We start from the raw sequence: 19585 nt of genomic DNA, 5'->3' as shown, positions 1-19585 counted from the left end.
ACGAGCCATCGCCAATTGACTAATGATGGTTGACACCTGGCAATCAGACCTGCCAACATTGGGAAAATGTTTTGAGTATCACACTTGCACGCTTTCTCGCCGCTTTCGCTCACCATAACAATACGCCACCATACAGTATTACTAGCCTGGAAATCAGACGAATCTGCCAGTGCGAAAAAGAAAAGAAAAGAAGCTCTTGGCAGATTTGGTCTGGCCCCGCTCGGTTATGATTGGATTTCGCTGCCCCCGAAGTCGTGGGGCTCACCAAAGAGCGTTTAGCATGCTGGGAACTGGAGTTATGGCAGAGGAACTGGGAGACAGAGTGTGGAATCGTGTCCAAAGAGACAATGAAAGTATAAGGGATTTTGTTAACTGTTTTCACTCTTTGCGCCATAGGTGGAGGCCTGAAATTGATGAGGGGGAATTAATCAAACTAATCCTTAAAAATATTAGATCTAGGTGTCCGATTTAGAGATTTTGTTCTGGGCAGAAAGAAAAAAAATTGTTTTGTTTTTTCATCGCGAACGCAGCGGAAGGAGGCGCGCCTCCGCGCAAGTGGAGCCTACTATGAAACCGTGCTTGGGTTGTGTCTCTGTGTGTGTCTCTGTGTGCAGTATGTCTGCACTGCCTGTGTGCAGCCAAGTAAATGTCCAATATAGAAAAGTGCCCAAATCGCTCCCAAACTTTTTCTACCCCCCCTAAGTGGGGGTCTACGAACAAATACTTCGGCCTCGGATTTTGGCTCCGCGCCCCGGAAGTGGGTGAAACAGGCACTTCAAACACTTTGTTGAATTGTTCAAAAACTTTCAATTTTCTTTTTTTGTGAATTTGTATTTTTCTAAGATAATCCTTTTAACGCAGAATTCTTTGTTTTTTTTTGTTGTTTTTTTATTTGTTACTTTATTTAATATTTTTTTTTCATTATTATTATTTTTTTTTTCGTTCGCTTCCCGCGTTCGCGCGTCTTACTTGTTCTAATGCTGGGATTTGCATGGTCATATTCATAATGGTCTTTTGTATGTTTTGTGAGGTTATACAACAAAATGATTTATTTTATGCAAAGGATAATTGACGGCTATTCGGTCATTGTTGAAAAATAAACCCGACGGGGTAATTAAATCCTGAAAGTAAACACACTCGCCCGATTTGTTTTCACGGACCGCTTGCCCCCAGCGGTTCTTGTATTCTTATATTGGTTTTACTGAGGTTACGCTTAGGAATACCTAGTGGCGACCGCTCCGAGGTCGGCGGATTCGGGAGCGACCGTGTTTTGGGGCTTGTATTCAATAAAACACTACAAACCTATCGTGTACACTACAGGTTTAAACCACTAGCACATACAACAGTACATACCTATCCGGTACAACTTTACTAAATGTTGTAAATTAAACAGTACATACCTATCCTGTGCAACTTTAATACAGGTTGCATCGTTGCATCAAACAGTCCACGTCCCTGGTCTGTCTCTCGCTGTCCCTTTGACAACGTCGAGTATGTTTGGGAGGCCATCTCTCTAGATACGGTAGACCTCTCCTTGTGGTGCTCTGTGGAAATCATCAGTAGAAATTACTTTTGGTTATCATTCAGTAACCTTACATTATGCCATGTAATCAAATCACACTAGACGTTTACCATGTTCTGTTCAGTTGAAAGGTGCAGTCACTAGGTGTGCTACAGTAAGTGCTAAAATAATTGTCCCCATCCTGATGTAAACAACAGGTGAAAATGTAAATTAATTTAAATAAATGGAGAAAAAAATCCCAGTAATTGATACAAGTAACAAAAAATTGTCGATCTCAACATCATCATCGTGAGCTTGTGGATCGGCTATTTAAGTGACTTTATTGGTCCTGGTTTGTGTTTTTCGAAATATGGTCACCCTAACGTACGTAAAACGTGTTTACAAACCTGCAGCGTGTAGTTTGGTGGTGTGTATGCAACATTCTAGCCTTGGATCATACATGTATTCTATCGATTTTTACATTTGCAAATCTATGTTCGTCTTGGTCATTACTCCCCAATTGTCACTGGAGTGAACATCGGCCTGTAAAGTCTGTATTTCTCCGAACATTTACAAATGCAAAACCTGGTAGTCAAGGATGTTAACTAGGAATTTGGAATCTTTGTGCACTGTATTAGTCCGTATTTTTCAATTGATATGCATTTTAATCCCATCTGTGCAAGAACCCCATTCCCCCCCCCCCTTTACTTTACATTGAGTGTAATACCGGCTTTCACCTGATGCGCCCCGCCACTAAGGAAGCTAAATTAAGGAAAGGACACCAAAGTAATTTTCTCTATCCAGACATTCCAGCAGGCAGATTCGTCGCTACACATGTGACGATATGAAAATCACAATTATTGTGGCCAAAATAAGAGCAATTCACGATTGATAGAAAACGGACTGGATTCACTTGACCTGTAATTTTTTAACAAATATATTTATTGTCTGTCACTCAGGACAATTTTTAAACATCCAACAGCCTTTCTTGACAGTCGCATATTATTTGCTAAAAAAAATGTTTTTAATAACATTTTAAAAAGGTATAAATATCCAACAGATGTAAATACCGATGTTTTCATTTTCACAAACATTTTTTTAAAATACATGTAAAAAGTAAAAGAAAAAACATGGCTCCCTCACACATTAGAAGGATGCCAGAACCAAGGATGGGTGTTTTTGATGAATCTATCATGATTGAAATAGAGTTTGAAGTTACAATGGGTTTGTATAGGATATTTGATATTCATTTTATCAGGCACTGATAAGATGAATATCAAATATCTAAATACTGAATCAAGCAACTGAAAAACTGTCTGGGGTGATCACAAAAGCCTGAGTTGACGTTAAAATGAACCCAATCATGTTTGAAAGTAAAATATCCCTATAAGCAATCTCAACTTCAAGTAATCATTCACAATATAAGGTGCCACTGCAAAGACACAGCCTAGAGGGGAAAATGTCAATGAATTAATTGACCCAATAACTTCATTCAGAAGTAATCAAAGATGACATCTCTACTTCTATTGCTATATAAATAGCAATCTGACAATGTAAAGTTAAAATGGAACGGGACACGCAGCTATAAAATAAAGCCTAATTTATACTTGGTTGAGCGCTGTGTCACTCACTAAAACAAGCCGATCTACGAGCTCAAAAACATAATGAGAGGATACAAGAGATATCTGTGCAACAGCTGCAAAGTGTGCATATTTGAGGTAATTTTTTTGCAACCAAAAGACCATGTATTATGCAAGTACATAATGAAGTTGACCAAAGTTTCTCAGCTGCATTTAAAAGACATTTTCGTTATTATATTAAGCCTTAAAATTTCTTAATGGCCTAATATAGGGTGCGTTTGGAAAGTAAGCACTGACTGGCCCAGACTAATATGCGAGTGCGCTCCCGGTGCGCATTTCCGAACGCACCATTAGATCAAAATCATAATGTGAACGGTTGTGGCTGTTTTCTGAGTGTGTCCTTAATTTTAGACTTCTTAGTCGGTTACTGTAAATGTTGTTTAAACCAGTGAAATTGCTGCATATGATGCATCCATATCAAGGGCCCAATTGATACAAAAACCCACGGCAAATAAAGTCGGTCTTCTACGCCACTGGTATACAGGGTTCCGAAAGAGCTACCTAACGTAATGTTTGCAAATGTATTTACAAAACTGCAGTGTGTAGTGTGATGCTGTGTATTAGTGATGTTCGGGTTGGGTGTTTTCATGACCCGCCCCGCCACGCCACGCCACGGAACCCAACCCGCCTCAACCCGCCCCGCGAACCCATAAATAAATCTATGCCTCAACCCGCCCCAGCCCCGCGGGTTGTACCTTTAATTCTGTAAAATCATGAAGGTTAGAAAATAATCTTCAAGTATACACCCCAAGTGTATTCAAACTGTTTTATTGTTATTATTCTTATTCTTATTAGGAATAAAGAAAAAACAAGAGCATGTGATTATTACAATTTTTTTGCATGTGAGAGCGGCTGACCCGCTCACCCGCAGCCCGCATAATTGCCTCTGAAATCCTTACTCGACCACCAGCGCCGCGGGTTGACCCGCGGGTTACGGGTCGGCCCGCTCACACATACATGCAGTGTGTAGTGTGATGCTGTGTATGTAACACACATACATGCAGTGTGTAGTGTGATGCTGTGTGTGTAACACACATACATGCAGTGTGTAGTGTGATGCTGTGTGTGTAACAGACATACCTGCAGTGTGTAGTTCGGTGTTGTGTAGTGTCTCTATCTCTCTCTGGAAGAGGTTGCACATGAACTCTGCAGCCGCACTGAGGCGCTCCAACACAAACACTCTGACAAGCTTCACACAACAAACATCAGCACCACGCTGCTGTTTGTCCAAAACACACAATATCTCCTCTCCCACCGACGTCATGTGTTCATTTATCTTCAGCCGTACAGACTCCATTGTTTTTACCTCCATTATGAGACGGTTTTCACCTCCTTTATGAGACGGTTTAAACCTCCATTATGAGACGGTTTTCACCTCCTTTATGAGACGGTTTAAACCTCCATTATGAGACGGTTTTCACCTCCTTTGTGAGACGGTTTTCACCTCCTTTGTGAGACGGTTTAAACCTCCATTATGAGACGGTTTTCACCTCCTTTGTGAGACGGTTTTCATCAGGCGCTATGATGTTCCAATGCAATGAAGAACCAAACTTTCCTTTGTTGTGAAAAACGACACGCTCTGCTTGCGGAAGTTCCGGATCAACGTGTTTAACGCATGCGCAATAATGTATCCAGGCACTGTTGCTTTAATGCCTTTCGCCACCTGGTGGAGGAGCTGTAGGGGGGTGCTATGGGGGGTCGGCGACCCCTTAGTTCTGGCGCTGGCTGGGGGGCTGGGAGCTCCACATGCACGTGCGAGCACGCACCGTCAGCTGCGGTCTTAACACCTTAAAGTTTAAACAATAGCCTCTCAAGGTTCGTGCCGTCAGCGGCGAGCCGTTCTCAATAGCGTCTACCTGGCTGCTTTGCATAACATTAGGCTACTCGAAAAAAGCCATGGACTTGAATTGAATGTGTACATTCCTCTCACAATGAGAGACAACAGTCTCTGCACTGCAGAGTGTGAAGGGGATCCTTAGAAGAGGACACAGTCCTCTGAGGCAAGACAAAGACAAGTTGTCTGATTATTTGAAGTACTTATGTGTGGGTGAGTCTATATAAAGGGCTTTTATATAAAACTAAAAGGAAAATAAAATAATTAATTAATTGAAACAAAAATAAAAACAACAAATTAACAATGCAACTAAATAATAAGATATAATTACATTAAAAATCACATGTTGAATACAGTATTTCAACTAGCACTGAGCTGATTGGCTATGTGCACATGCGTGCACGTGCGCGTGCACGTGACGTCAGAAAATATAGCCCCCCTAGTTCAAAAATCCACAGCTCATCACTGGGAGGAGATATGTAACTGTCACAATGATACAGACAGACAGACAGACAGACAGACTGTTGTTAAAAATATATATATGCATACAATAGCCTACATCCATCTACGAAAATAGCCGATCTGGAAGCTCACAATGTACGTGTCGAGCTTGTAGATCTGCTTCTGCTAATGTTGTAGAAAAGAAAAGACAAGTGTAGAAAGAAACGTGAATAAAATAGCCTACAATATGCAAGTATAATCAATATGGTTTTTAATTTTTCAGAGGGAAACATGACGACCTGCTCACATTATTGAGTCATTTAAAACAACAGCAAAGTTAAAAATTCAAATAATGCTTAAACATACACATACATACTACAGCGTCACAATATTTAATCAAACCTGTAATTAAATCTCTCTCATACGGTATGCTATGTACAGTGGTTCTCATCCTGTGGGTCGGCACCCCCAGGGTCTTTGTTACATGTGTGTGATTTTGGGGGGCTGTCCCCAGATGACAGTGAAGGGATAATTTAAGGACCTTTAAGACCTTTTTAATACCAAATAAAAAGAAGAAAGACAACAAAGAAAAATACCATTACAGCATAAAAAGTAATCAACAAACTAACTGATCAAACATTGGCCAAATTGTCAAATAGCATAAGAAAGAGGTAAACATTTTGAAAATAGCCGATCTTCAAGCTCACAACGCGAGTCGTTTGTGAGCTTGTAGATGAATTGCTGCCCATTTTCCCACTAATCTTTTGTTATTCAAAACAAATTACATCTTGAAAATGTTGAATCATTTTTTAACACAAATCTTCTCTTCTGGGGGTGCCTGGCACAAAACATATTCAGATGGGGGTCTCCGCGGCCAAATATATATCAATTTGTAGGTCCTCCTTGGCACGGAAAAGTTCGAAGACTACTGATGGCATTTGAAGAATTGGCCTCAGGTCTTAATGGGATAAACAATATTAGATTTAACTTTTTCCAATACTCATCATGATCAACTGAATTATGGGTGTTTTACAGCTTCTCTAATATAAACACCTGAACCAGAATGATGGAATTATTGTCTGCTCTGAGATCTTGATGTGTATGAAGATTACAACACACTCCTGTTGTAATATGTTTATGTTAATTTAATGGCAAGGTGCCAATGAAGGGCTTACTTCCTCTTCAAAAGTGAGTGTAGACCAGCGCAGTGTTAATTTCGTCAACTAAACCAGTGGTTCTCAAAAAAACATGTCCAGGGCCCCCAAACTGACACATATTAGCCCACGGACCCCCATCTGAAAATGCTTTGTGCCAGGGGAAGAGAAGATTTATGTAAAAACATTTGCAATATTGTTCAAATATTTTTGAATAGCCAACGTATAAATGGATAAAGTGGTTAAATGATCGTGATGCTATGTTAACTACTTTTGCTGGGACAGATTATATGCTGACGCAGAGAGCAGAAGTAGAAGTCACATTCCATAGGGGGAAGTCAGCTGTTAGATTGACAGCTGTGGTCAAATTTAAATGAGCACTTTGGTGTGAGATAATTAATTTAGACTGTGTTCTACAAGGTTGAATACAAATAGAATAAATACACATTTGACTACAAATCTTGCCAACACAACCCCAACCTGTTGACATTACATTTCACATAATTTCACCAAGTCAGGGGACTTAAATGTTTTTCATGCCCAAGAAAGACCCTTTAGCTGCATGAGGATGAAGTAGGGACCCCATTATGTTGTATACAATTGTTTTGCAGTTTAAACTTTGTCATAGTAATAGTATTCAGAGTGTAAAAGTAATACTTACTCCAATAATGTTTAAAGGTGGGGTAGGCCTAAGTGATTTTATTTCGTTAAGATAAGTGTTAAATTGCTCTATATTCTGATAATAATCATTGCTATATAGAGTGTTTGTTCATTAACAGGAGTCTCCCCGTCTCTTAGCGCTTTATTAAAAAAAGTAATTTAGAGCGGGATGCCAATTTTCTCCAAACAGGATAGATAAATCAGACAGGATATTACATACATAGATAGTAGAGATGCGCGGATGGCCTCTCATGGTCATCCGAATCCGCGGTACAAATTAATTATCCATCCGTTATCCAACCGCAATAATTATATTATCCAATTTTAATATCCGCATCAACCGTTTTTCCCGTATGTCAAAATATTATTATTTTCTGGTATTCCCCGTTAGTTTTAGTATTAGTTGTGCGATGCGATCAGAAAATGCATTGATTTAGCCTATGGAATGTCGGTGCGGCATCCAACTGTGCGGCATCCAACATACAGAGCGCACTGCTCTTCAGCGCAGCACAGCAGCACCGGTTAAAGAAAAATAAAAAATACATTCCATAGGCTAAATCAATGCATTTTGTGATCGCACAGAGGCTGCTCTGCACACTCACACAGACACAAGCACGCAGAGATTTAGCTATTTTATGGATAGATATATTAAGCTGGCTCCAGACCAATCCAAATCGGCCCGACTTTGGGCCGATTTGGCTTCGGGAAGCGTCGGCCAGTCGGTTAGGGGTCCGTCGGCCAGTCGGTTAGGGGTCCGTCGGGACCTTTTCTGCCGACCCAGAGCCGACCGAACATGTTCAGCTTTTTAGCCGACTGGCAGAGCAGTGGCAGTGACAACAAAGGGCTGTCGGTGTTGCCAGATTATGTGAGAGAAACAAGCGACCATGTCTATGAAAACCTACATTCACTGTTTCTCGTTGTTGCTCCCAGAGAGAGAGAGAGAGATTGATTGATTTGACCTAGTTTTGCGCAGTTTTGGTGCGCAACACAACCCTCGTTTAAGTGAATTGCTTTCACCTGCTGCTGCTGTGTGGAGCGCAGTGGTGGAAAAAGTACTCAAATGTTTTACTTAAGTAAAAGCATCAATACTGCAATGTAGAAGTACTCCGTTACAAGTAAAAGTCCCGAATTAAAAATGTACTTGAGTGAAAGTACAAAAGTATTGGTATCAAAATGTACTTAAAGTACCAAAAGTAAAAGTACTCAAATGTTTGAAAATAGCAGATCTACAAGCTCACAACGCGTCGCTTCGCGACGCGTTGTGAGCTTGTAGATCGGCTATTTTCAAATAGCCTAGGTATAAAATAGAGCTAAAGTGGTTACTGTATGTTTTATAATGTAATAATTTATATCTGCAAAGTAACTAATAACTAAAGTTTTCAAATAATTGTAGTGGAGTAAAAGTAGAATATTTTCCTCAGAGATGTATGGAGTAGAAGTAAAAGTACTGAAAATTAGAAATACTCCAGTAAAGTAAAAAATCCTCAAAAGTGTACTTAAGTACAGTACTTGAGTAAATGTACTTAGTTACTTTACACCACTGGCGGAGTGTGCGCTACAGGGCATATCTCCAAGCCAGGGTGACCTACCCAGGCTCATGAAATTCATATGCAGGCATAGTAGCCAATTAGAATGAAATCCGCAAAAACGGACTCATATACTGATACAGAACCATATATTGGCTATTATATTATGGCTGTCGGGTGGAAATCTTGTATGTTCCTTTTTTATTATTATTTAAAAACAATTTAAAATCGTGAAAATAGCCAATCTACAAGCTGTAATTATTAATAATTAAGAAATACTATATTTTAAAGAGTGAAAAATCAACTAAAGTCATTATTAGTGCAAGTTCATTCACATTTCATTTGAATGAAAATAACTTGTGGGTAAAATACATTCTGTGAATCTAATGTGATTAATGTGACCCCTACTTCAGTCAGTGAAGTCCAGGGCTGAATGTGACATATTGAGACCTATATAACTAAATATTGGTCATTTGCCAACACATTATTTTGTGAAATAAATGGGTTATATTTCACAGATAGTTATACTATTCTTATAATATATTAAAATACAATGATCCTTAACCTTCAAGTTAAATGCATTATTTCCGTGGACTTAAAAATCATTTTTGGACTTAAAAATCATTATTATTTTTTTGGATGGCCTTCCTGCCCTGGCAGGAAGACCGGGCAGGGCCTTTGTGCCCTCCAAAAAATTACAACACCAAAGGCCAAGTGGCCTTGCCCCTAAAATGACGAAATTCCAGGCTTGAATGCAATAGATGTACTCTGAGTCTGTTACAAGTAAAAGTCCAGAATTCAACATTTACTTGAGTAAAAGTACTAAAGTATTGGTATAAAAATGTACTTAAAGTACCAAAAGTAAAAGTACAAAAATGTTTGAAAATAGCAGATCTACAAGCTCAGAACGCGTGCATCGCAACACGTTGTGAGCTTGTAGATCTGCTATTTTCAAATAGCTTATAGGTATAAAATAGGGCTAAAGTGGTTAATGTATGTTTCATAATGATTTATATCTGCAAAGTAACTAGTAACTAAACATTTCAAATAATTGTTGTGGAGTACAAGTATAGACAATTGGAAATACTCCAGTAAAGTAAAAGTACCTCAAAATTGTACTTAAGTACAGTACTTGAGTAAATGTACTAGTTACTTACACCACTGCACGTCAGTGAAGAAAAAACGCTGGGAACATCCCTAAGTGGCTTTGCAGGGAAACAAGCCCAAAGTCGCTTATAATAAGCAGACCTGGCAACGCTGGCACGCTAAAAGTCAAATTAGCACATGAATGGCCAGTCGGCTGACAGACTTAAATGGTAACTTTTGCCAACCGAATACCAGTCTGTTGCAGTCTGGAGTAGTCTGCAATAGTCTGGACGAGTCTGTTTGGTGCGGAGTTGCCTTTAGATTTACCGCAATATTTCACCCGCGGTTTATCCGATATTAATTAATAATTATATTTGATTGACCCAAATCCACCCAAACTGCGGTTAACTGCGGCAACCGCGGCTAAAACCGCGATCCGCGCATCTCTAGATACATAGATACAATTGGAACTGGAACAATATAACATTTAAGCTGATATATGGGTACTCTCCTGATTGGTTGTAATGTTGTCATCCAGAAAACGTATTTTCTGTTTATTAAAGAGCTGGAGCTGAATTAACTTTCTGTGCCAATTTAGCTTAATAAAATGTATTTTCATTCTTGGTTATTTAAAGCAGCACCCTGTAACTCCTCTACCCCAGATTTGAGCCCGGTTTCCTGTGCAAGTGCTGACATTTTTACCATTGAGCTAATAGAGCCTTGCCTGCTTGCTCAGGGGATACATTCAATCTTGACCATCAGTCAAACTTCGTCTCAGATCCTGTGTCTAGGTGAGATATTATCTTTGACACAATCTAAATGTTTCAATAGAAGAGCATGGAGACAAAATACAACCACCCCAATTGTATACATTATATTGTATGAACATACTCTACCACACAGGTTGGACAAAATTACATTTTATTAATAAAAAATGTTACATAGTGAGGCTTTAACAAATTGGTTTGTATGTTTACCGGTTTTATGTTGTATTAAGTATTAGTGTCTGTGATGTTTTGTGATTCTTTGTTACGTGTGTGTGTGTGTGTGTGTTTTTGTGTGTGTGTGTATATAACGTTGTTGTTGGAAACATTTTTTGTTGTTAAATGCAAAAATAAAAATAAAATAAAAAACAAAGAAAAGACTAACCATGTATATTGATAACATAGGTGTAAGAATGTACAATTATTATCATCTTTGTTTTAAATTAAATCTGGTTGTGTCCAAGAGGATTTTTGTCAACTCTACAAAAAACATAATATATAAGGTATTAAATAATATTGCTAGCGGATATATCTCAACCATAACATGGCAACTCTGTAAGAACTTCTAATCCAAACTAAATAAAAATTATGGTTGAAAGTGTGTAATTGTGTTAGCATGTTGAAAACCTATGACTGTGCTGTATGAGTCCTCATGTGTGTTTTTAGATCATGACTACGACTAAAATCTTTACCACAAACTTTGCAACTAAAGGGTTTTTTCCCCTGTATGAGTCCTCATGTGTTTTTTTAACTCATCACTTCGACCATAGCCTTTACCACATACTGTACAAGCAAAGGGCTTTTCCCCTATATGAGTCCTCATGTGTAAATACAAATCATGGTGAAAGTGTGCAATTGTGTTAGCATGTTGAAAACCTATGACTGTGCTGTATGAGTCCTCATGTGTTTTTTTAGAGCACCCCTTTGACTAAAGCCTTTACCACAAACTTTGCAAGTAAAGGGCTTTTCAACTGTATGAGTATTCATGTGTCCTTTTAGCGAACCACTTTGACAAAATGCTTTGCCACAAACTGTACACGTAAAGGGTTTTATACCTGTATGAGTCCTCATGTGCGTTTTCACATGACCCATTTGACCAAAGCCTATAGCACAAACTGTGCAAGCATAGGGCTTTTCCCCTGTATGAGTCCTCATGTGTTGTTTTAGCTCATCACTTCGACCATAGCCTTTACCACAATCTTTACAAGTAAAGTACTTTTCCCCTGTGTGAACAACTGTGTGCCTTTTCAGACTTACCTTGTGATTAAATATTTTGCCACACTCTGTACAAATAAAACTTTTCTTCCATGTTTGACTCTTCATGGAGTGAGTTTGTGTTGACGATGGCAAGTCCTGGGACAGCTTGTGGCTTGAAGATGATGTTTGTCCTTCCGCATTTTGTGTCTTGGGTGAAGTCAGTGCGTTTACAACCGACTGACCTTCCCTGGTCTCCTCCAACTCATCACTGTCTTCAGTGACGTCAGATTCAGAACAGTTTAGAGAGAGGAGCTGGTCACCACTAGTTGGTTGTGATGTTCCACAGTCTTCTACATCAGCTTGTGTTTTCATGTGTCCATCACTAGTTGGTTGTGATGTACCAGGCTCCTCTACATCAGCTTGTGTTTTCATGTGTTCAGTTGAGGTGCTGGCTACAGGTTCTATCTTTCTGTTGTCATCATCATCTTCACCTTTCACTGCTGGTAATGTCAACGTTGATCCATCAGCCTCTGGTCTTTGAAGTAGCTCCTCTTGGTCCTCTTTAATATGTGGTTGTGGTTCCTCCTGGACCAGACTGGGACTCCTCTCCTGCAGTTCAGGGAAACCCTCCTCTTTACACACAAGGAGGGGCAGGTCGTCTGGGGGGCGGGGGGGGGGGGGGGATGAGAGAAAGAACACAAGTTTGAACTTAACATTATTTCATGCAGTGTTTCCTCTGTTTTATAGCTTTGGTGGTTGTAAATTCAGCTGTAAATACATTTTCTAGTCTATTCTCATTCTTAAAAAAATGCCATTTGCTGCAAACATTCTAATTTACCAACACATGCTCAGAGCATATTCCAGTTTGGATGTGCATGCTATACTACTTCTCTGTTGATAAGAGGATAGCCTTACAATAAAACAGAAAAAGGAGAGAGAGAGAGAGAGAGAGAGAGAGAAAAAATGAAACGTACTGATGTCCAGGTGGTTTTCAGGTTCCTGTTTAATATAAACACTCCAACTCATCTTCACCTTCACGCTGGACTCCGCACACTGGTCTGCAATGAAGTACAATGAGGACTTTATTAATAAGGACATTGATGTGACATGAATAATGGCTGTGACGGCCAGCCCAATCTGAGGCATTTGACTCAAATTAAACGAGCCATCACCAATTGACTAATGATGGTTGACACCTGGCAATCAGACCTGCCAACATTGGGAAAATATTTTGAGTATCACACTCGCACGCTTTCTCGCTTCTTTCGCGCACCATAACAATACGCCACCATACAGTATTACTAGCCTGGAAATGAGACAAATCTGACAGTGCGAAAAGTTTTAAAAAAATAAGCTCTTAGCAGATTTGGTCTGGCCCCGCTTGGTTATGATTGGATTTCGCTGCCCCCGAAGTCGTGGGGCTCACCAAAGAGCACCTACCAAGTTTGGGGCGTTTAGCATGCTGGGAACTGGAGTTATGGCAGAGGAACTAGGAGGCAGAGTGTGGAATCGTGTCCAAGGAGACAATGAAAGTATAAGGGATTTTGTTAACAGTTTTCACTCTTTGCGCCATAGGTGGAGGCCTGAAATTGATGAGGGGGAATTAATCAAACTAATCCTTAAAATTATTAGATCTAGGTGTCCGATTTTGAGATTTTGTTCTGGGCAGAAAGACAATTTTTTGTTTTGTTTTTTCATTCTAATGCAGGGATTTGTATGGTCATATTCATAATGATCTTTTGTATATTTTGTGAGGTTATACAACAAAAGTGATTTATTTTATGCAAAGGATAATTGATGGCGATTCGGTCATTGTTGAAAAATAAACCCGACGGGGTATTTAAATCCTGAAAGTAAACAGACTCGCCCGATTTGTTTTCATGGACCGCTTGCCCCCAGCGGTTCTTGTATTCTTATATTTGTTTTACTGAGGTTACGCTTTGGAATACCTAGTTGCGACCGCTCCAAGGTCGGCGGATTTGGGAGCGAGCGTGTTTTGGGGCTTGTATTCAATAAAACACCACAAACCTATCGTGTACACTACAGGTCTAAACCACTAGCACATACAACAGTACATAACTATCCGGTACAACTTTACTAAATGTTGTAAATTAAACAGTACATACCTATCCTGTGCAACTTTAATACAGGTTGCATCGTTGCATCAAACAGTCCACGTCCCTGGTCTGTCTCTCGCTGTCCCTTTGACAAGGTTGAGTATGTTTGGGAGGCCATCTCTCTAGATACGGTAGACCTCTCCTTGTGGTGCTCTGTGGAAATCACCAGTAGAAATTACTTTTGGTTATCATTCAGTAACCTTACATTATGCCATGTAATCAAATCAAACTAGACGTTTACCATGTTCTGTTCAGTTGAAAGGTGCAGTCACTAGTTGTGCTACAGTAAGTGCTAAAATAATTGTCCCCATCCTGATGTAAACACCAGGTGAAAATGTAAATTAATTTAAATAAATGGAAAAAAAAATCTCAGTAATTAAAAATTGTCGATCTCAACATCATCATTGTGAGCTTGTGGATCGGCTATTTAAAGGAGTAGTTATCCCAAAAAATGACTTATTTTCTATCAATTGCACACCCCATGAAGCCTTGAATCCATGGATTTATTTTTGTTTTTGTCACATTCCTAAGCCAATAATTTGATTCCCGTCTCCTACAGGCTAATGTATCCGGTAGGAGACACAAAGTAGATTATTTGTGTCTCCTACCGGATACACACCCGGTCATCAAATTATTGGCTTAGGAATGCCACAAAAACCAAAATAAATCCATGAATTCAAGGCTTCATCGGGTGTGCAACTGATAGAAAATAAGATTTTTTTTGGGTGAACTCCTCCTTTAAGTGACTTTATTGGTCCTGGTTTGTGTTTTTTTTTCGAAATATGGTCACCCTAACGTACGTAAAACGTGTTTACAAACCTGCAGCGTGTAGTTTGGTGGTGTGTATGCAACATGCTAGCCTTGGATCATACATGTATTTTATCGATTTTTACATTTGCAAATCTATGTTCGTCTTGGTCATTACTCCCCAATTGTCACTGGAGTGAACATCGGCCCGTAAAGTCTGTATTTCTCCGAACATTTACAAATGCAAAACCTGGTAGTCAAGGATGTTAACTAGGCATTTGGAATCTTTGTGCACTGTATTAGTCCGTATTTTTCAATTGATATGCATTTTAATCCCTTCTGTGCAAGAACCCCATTCCCCCCCCCTTGTTTACTTTAAATTGAGTGTAATACCGGCTTTCACCTGATGCGCCCCGCCACTAAGGAAGCTAAATTAAGAAAGGACACCAAAGTAATTTTCTCTATCCAGACATTCCAGCAGGCAGATTAGTCGCTACACATGTGACGATATGAAAATCACAATTATTGTGGCCAAAATAAGAGCGATTCACGATATTAATCGCAATTTATGCAAATTAAGGCTGGATTCACTTGACCTGTAATTTTTTAACAAATATATTTATTGTCTGTCACTCAGGACAATTTTTAAACATCCAACAGCCTTTCTTGACAGTCGCATATTATTTTCTCAAATATTTTTTTTTAATTACATTTTAAAAGGTATACATATCCAACAGATGCTGACTCACACGGATGTAGAGAAAGACAACGGAATGTAAACGGAATGTAAAAGATATTTCACTTTCAAAGATATTTGGTGTAATTTTATCATTTATTAATTCTTTTGTGAGCACCCCGACAGTTTTTAAGTTGCTTGATTCAGTATTTAGATATTTGATATCTAAATACAAACCTATTGCAGATTTTTTCATTTTCACAAATATTTTTTAAAAATACATGTAAAAAGTAAAAGAAAAAACATGGCTCCCTCACGCATTAGAAGGACAATATCAGTCACCAGAACCAAGGATGGGTGTTTTTGATGAATCTATCATGATTAAAATAGAGTTTGAAGTTACAATGGGTTTGTATAGGATATTTGATATTCATTTTATCAGGCACTGATAAGATGAATATCAAATATCTAAATACTGAATCGAGCAACTGAAAAACTGTCTGGGGTGATCACAAAAGCCTGAGTTGACCATAAAATGAACCCAATCATGTTTGAAAGTAAAATATCCCTATAAGCAATCTCAACTTCAAGTAATCATTCAGAATATAAAGGTGCCACTGCAAAGACACAGCCTAGAGGGGAAAATGTCAATGAATTAATTGACCCAATAACTTCATTTAGAAGTAATCAAAGATGACATATCTACTTCTATTGCTATATAAATAGCAATCTGACAATGTAAAGTTAAAACAGAACGGGACACGCTGCTATAAAATAATGCCTGATTTATACTTGGTTGAGCGCCGTGTCACTCACTAAAACAAGCCGGTCTACGAGCTCAAAAACATAATGAGAGGATACAAGAGATATCTGTGCAACAGCTGCAAAGTGTGCATATTTAAGGCCATTTTTTGCAACCAAAAGACCATGTTGTATTATGCAAGTACATAATGAAGTTGACCAAAGTGCTCAGCTGCATTTAAAATACATTTTCGTTATTATATTAAGCCTTTAAATTTCTTAATGGCCTAATATAGGGTGCGTTTGGAAATTAAGCACTGAGCGCACTGGCCCATACAGACTAATATGCGAGTGCGCTCCCGGTGCTTATTTCCGAACGCACCATAGATCAAAATGATAATGTGAACAGTTGTGGCTGTTTTCTGAGTGCTTCGTTTAATTAAATTAATTTAATGTAACCGGGTGGAGTTTTGTGTCATGTATTGTAGTCCTACTGGTGTCTATGTAGGGGTGTTCGATATTGAAAAGAATACTATCACGATATTTTTCAAGAAATATCACGATAGACGATTCCACCACCAGGTTTTGGTGTAGTTTCAATCCAGCTGCTGTCAGAATGCTGAATGGGGCATAAGCCTGGATGAGGCATGGGCCTTGTTCAGCAGCCTGACAGCAGGCGGCGCAGACTTTTCTGGCCCTTCCTGAACACACCTGTGGATTATACCAGGGACAATGACTTGGACTTTAGCCCCCCCTCGGACACACCTGTGGACTACACCAGGTACAAATGACTTTTTGTTGCACTCCCTCATGGAGCTACTTGCGGATTATACTAGGGTCAGTCCACTCTAGGTGGACACGCACTGACCTTTTGCACCTTAATCCCTTGTATAACGCACTGACTTTTTTTTGGGTCTTTTTTTTATTGTGCTCCTTTTCCTCTAAGCACCTTAACGTCCATTGTCTATCATGCACAGTATAAGTATAACATGCACAGTATACAATACATTGCTCAGGCACCTTAGTTTAGTTTTTTTTGTTTTTTTATTATCTCAGGTAATTTGTAAATATGTAGATAACTTGTCTGGCCTTCTGTTGCTCTCTTGTTTTGATCTCCTTCCCACCTGCCCCCCACCCTCTTCTTCTCCCCCCCCCCCCCCTCTTCTTTCTATGGAAACTAACGTTGCGATGGGAACGATGTACAAAAAAGAATTTCACCCACTTTTTTACCTTGTAAACCTGTGATGTGACAATAAAACTGATTCTGATTCTGATTCTGACGATATATATCACCATATTTTTTTTAATGTTCGTTTTTAGGAGTATTATTATTTTATGATTATTAATAACATATATGATGATTAATTATATTATATGATTATAAAATGTTTATAAGATATGATCATGGGGCACGTATAATCATTATATTATATAATATAATGAATCATCATATCTTATTAATTAATGTGTTCACAGACAGACTACATACAGATAGATAGATGAATATAATATTCGTTTTTATGCTGCTGATAGATAGATAGATAGATATAGATATAATATTCGTTTTTATGCTGCTGATAGATAGATAGATAGATATAAATATAATATTCGTTTTTATGCTGCTGATAGATAGATAGATATATAGATATATAGATATAATATTAGTGTTTATGCTGCTGATAGATAGATATATGTAGATATTATATTCGTTTTTTATGCTGCTGATAGATAGATATATATAATATTATTTTTTATGCTGCTGATAGATAGATAATCTATTCCTTTTTATCCAGCTGTTGCATCATGTGACATTCAGTGTAGGCTGCTTGATGGTGAGTTAGTAGTGTAACAGACTGCTTAAGACAGAACATCTGACAGTCAGTGGTGGAATGTAACTAAGTACATGTACTTAAGTACAAATTTGAGGAATTTTCACTTTACTGGATTATCTTACATTTTCAGTACTTTTACTTCTACTCCACTACATCTCAGAGGCAAATATTGTTCTTTTACTCCACTACAATTTAGTTACTTTGTAGATTTGTATTATTACAAAACACGCATTAACCACTTTATCCCTATATACTTCGGCTATTTGAATATAGCTGATCTACAAGCTCACAACAAGTTGCTTTGCGACCCGTTGTGAGCTTGTGAGTATTTCTGCATTGCAGTACTGATACTTTTACTCAAGTACTTTTTCCACCACCGCTGACAGTAGCCTAGTATTACACCTACCTACTTACTAACAGTAGACTAGCAGGTCACACAATGGATCATTGATATGCATATGCATCCAGCCAGGTCGGTCATTCCTATGTTAATTCATGGTGTTGATAAGCTTTTGTAAGCGAGGTACGAATTGTTGTTTTTAATCGATACGCGAGGTCCGTCGATCCATGTGCGTGCGTGCACTCTTTATGTGGGGCCGCAGAGCGGGGACACCTTCGCTGTTTCACCCGCGTTTGGTTAAAAGTTATATCGAGTGACATTCGAACATTGCAAACATTGCAATTAACTTTAGTTTGCACCGTGTCGGTGAGCCTGACTCTCCGTCCATTACTGCTGTTGTGCAGACTGACAACAAGAGCGACGATAAACTCGCTGCCAAGAAGAAAGGGGGCGGGGACTTTGGGAGCCTGTGTGGTGAACACAACAGATCTTCAAGCAATCAATGCGGTCCGGACGTGCGGTCGAGACGCGTTGTTAGCTTGTAGATCTGCTATTTTTGGCGAACGAAACCGTCGTACTACAGAAGTATAAATTAAGGTATAGAACTGCAAATCATAGAATGGGAATGCACACTCTAGGAATGAGTGACTCACTTTATGACGATAGATACGATATCTCTGAAAACGCATATCGTGGGGACATTCTATCGTCTCGACGATAGTTATCACAATATCGAACACCCCTATGTCTATGTGTGGGTGTGTCATTGAGGCCAACTAATTGCTTGTTTCATTGATTGCAGGTGGTTGTGGGTGTGGTACCAGTGCTCTTTAAAAGCAGTGTGTTTTGGCACAAAGGCAGACTGAACATGGAGCGAGCAGAGTGGGATCCAGCGTGACCGGCAAGGGATGTTTTTATGGTATGGTGTTGATTTGTAAATGATGTATAATGCTTATGGTTAGAACTGTAGATGTAAGTGAGGCAGCTTTCTGCGAGGCGCGCTGCACTCTGCTCGCCTCGTGGTAAGTGTTTTTTAGGTATTACGTGCACGTAATGTTAGCTTGTTTCTGAAAATACGTATTTGTTTTATTTGGTAATGTTTTAAACCCACTTATTTATTGGAATGTTGGTCCTCCCTCTTTTATATACCATATCTCATTGAGATTGCAGTAAACCCTCTTTGTAGTGTTGTGTGCTTTGTTTGCTGTGTATTAATTTGTGTTTATGAGTCAGCAATGGAATGAAATGGTAACTTATTGAGGAAGACTATGACTAATTTATTAATGTGGCCTAATACACTGTTTTAACTTGATATAAATAAAATGTCAA

The sequence above is a fragment of the Gymnoscopelus braueri genome (genome assembly GCF_963280865.1).
Source record: "Gymnoscopelus braueri genome assembly, chromosome: 16".
In the NCBI taxonomy this organism is placed as follows: Eukaryota; Metazoa; Chordata; class Actinopteri; order Myctophiformes; family Myctophidae; genus Gymnoscopelus; species Gymnoscopelus braueri.
The sequence above is the reverse complement of the archived record's forward strand: the minus strand, read 5'-3'. Positions refer to the sequence as shown.